This window comes from Coloeus monedula (assembly GCF_965178545.1).
Source record: "Coloeus monedula genome assembly, contig: HAP1_SCAFFOLD_106, whole genome shotgun sequence".
Lineage (NCBI taxonomy): Eukaryota > Metazoa > Chordata > Aves > Passeriformes > Corvidae > Coloeus > Coloeus monedula.
In genome coordinates this window covers 540,801-543,504 of record NW_028120797.1, presented here as the reverse complement: position 1 = coordinate 543,504, position 2,704 = coordinate 540,801, and positions in this window count along the sequence as shown.

The following is a 2,704-nucleotide window of genomic DNA, read 5'->3' as shown; positions in this document are numbered from 1 at the left end:
GCAGTCCGTTGCTGCCTCAATTGTAAGAGAAGGCAAAGAAGACACTTTTCATACTGAAATTCGGAACATAATCTGGGACGGTGCCACTGATTTTGAAAGAGAATTCCAATCCTGGTGGAATTTAGTGAATTTTACCTACAATCCCATCACAAACACAGCCACAGCCTTTGTACTAACCATACGTAATGCTTCAGTGCATTGGATAGTCCCTATCATTGCATTAGGGCTGAACCATGATGCAGCTATTCTCTACCCTTTCCAGCACAGAGAATGGGCCCGTCAAACTGGTAAGAAGTGGCAAACTGTTAATTTGGACACTTGTATTGTCCGAGAACAACAAGGGTTTATCTGTGAAAGCAGTGCAATTAGACCTCAAGACATTTGTTTGGACACAGAACAAAATAGCTGTCCTTTTGAAATTCATCCTAACAAGATTCCTGAAACACTGCTTGTGTATATAGGCAATGGATGTGCATGCTTAAGAACTGCATGTGATAAGGTATTTCTAGAAAATTTAGTTGTAGATACTAAAACTCATTCAAATTCTTGTGTTTGTAACTTGACTGAAAGCACAGGATGTGATTTCTCTTATTTAGCCCCACTTACTTCTTATTGTATTTTACAGTCCAATTACACAGTGATCCACCAATTATTGCCTACCCCCACTGGGATGAACCTTACTTAGGTAAAGCACTTGTTGCTTCACCAGGATTTCATTGGAATTTTGGAAAAGATCAAGAAAAACAGACAGAAAACCTTGGTAACTGTTGATCACAATGGGAAAGAAACACATTGTTTTCTAGACAGAGGAAAGAAAGATGCTGGACACAGCTGGTGGGATACTCCTTTTGGGTGCTCACCTACTGCTACAGGTGTCCTGAACAAATTGTGTCATCCCATCCTTGTTCTCTTGATTTTACTTTTGATTGGGTTTGTTTTATCAGCAATCTTACACATCATGAATTGCAGAATGATGAAACGGTTGACATCTGTAATAGATGTGCACAATTTGGACACTATCCCATCCACTGTGGACACCCCTAAGGTTATTGACACAAGATGAACTACATGAGTATTAAAATAAGGTAAGACATGATTAAAAATTACATGTGTATTTTGATTAAAAATTACTTATTCCTTCTTTTTCCTTTTCTTTCTCTTTTCTTATTTTCTCTACCCTTTTCTGGGATATGCTACCAACATTAACGAGTCCTGAAGACTTCGCAACAACACTACGAAATCGTGCTGATGGAGCTCTCCTGATGACAATCGTGAGTCATGGGGTGGTGTAAGAGACGGTCTGAAGATCCCTCATCTGCCTCACGATCATCGCCGAGAACAGAGGCTAAACACAGGAGTTCCGACCTGCCTAAGGTGGGATGTCTGCCAACTGTTGCCTGCAGGTGTGCCCGCTGGGAACTGGTACGCATTCCTGAGGAAATTTGTGCAGGTCACAGTGGACTGCGCCGTTCTTGCTGCCCAGGCGGGAAGGACTGCGCTGAAGCGGAAAGGAATGACCTGTCCTCTACACCTGTCCTGTACCTGTTTCCCAAAGCAACGGGCCTCATAACAACGGCTGTAGATTTGCCCCACCTCTTGGGGAAAAGGGCGAGATGTGGGGATACAGCTAGAAAGCAGAAGCGAGAGCACTGCTAAACTCATGCCAGAAGTAGACGCGCTAACGCTGCTAGGCCGCAAACCATAGCAGGCAGTATAGCTAGCATAGGAGAAAGGCATGCTTGCTATGTACCTGGGATAGTTAGGGCTAGCTTTTAGTTTTGCAATGTTATTACGAAACACAGATATGGTCTTGGCCAGTTGCCCCTCGTTTCAAAAAAGGCCTATAAAGGGACTTTCTGAAATAACTGAGATGAGATCTCCCCACGGAAAGAAGACAAATCTATTGGCAGCAGAGCACGAGGACTTCATCTCATCCGTTGGTAGCCATTACCCCCCCTTTCTTCCTCTCTACTCTTTTACTTTGTTTTTCTTTCTCTCTCTCTCTCTTTCTCTCCTCTATCGCATTACCGTGTTGTGGGTACTTAACAAAGGTGAAAAGGTGATTAAAACTGAAATCCCTTGTGTCCTTTTGCACTCGGAGATCTGTAAACAAACCATCACGACCCTTACTTGTATTAACGGATCGTGACACATGTCCAAAAGAAAAAATCACTGGAACAAAAAGAGCAAACTGATCCAAGGTGAACTGATCCACGGTGAAAAACAGAAGCCTACAAAAATCTGGGGGGAAAAAAAAAGGCAACTCACGTGCCCGATTCACAGATGCAACTCCTGCAAAACTTTTGAAGGCCGTCTCACTCCCTCTGCTGAACAATCAACTGGAGGAAATCCCACTCCAAATCTGTGGGAAACAACAAAAGTGGTGCAACAAGCACTTCATAGAATAAAAACTAAAACTCCACCTGAATAAATTAATGCAATTAACATTGCATTAATTTCACCTGGCTTTTTTTTTTTTTTTTTTTTTTTTTGAGGAAATCTGTTTCTTTTCTCTTTTCTAAGAATGTCAAACATCCCTGCATTGACGATAAAGAAAGCAGTTTGAGGGCAGAGAAAGTGCAAGCAGCAGAATCACATCGAAATGTGATAACCATTTACTCACGTGGACGCTGTCCCTTTGTGTTAGCCCCAAGGAGTTTTACTTCTTTTTAATAATCGGTCTAGTGGGCCAAATTTTCACTTT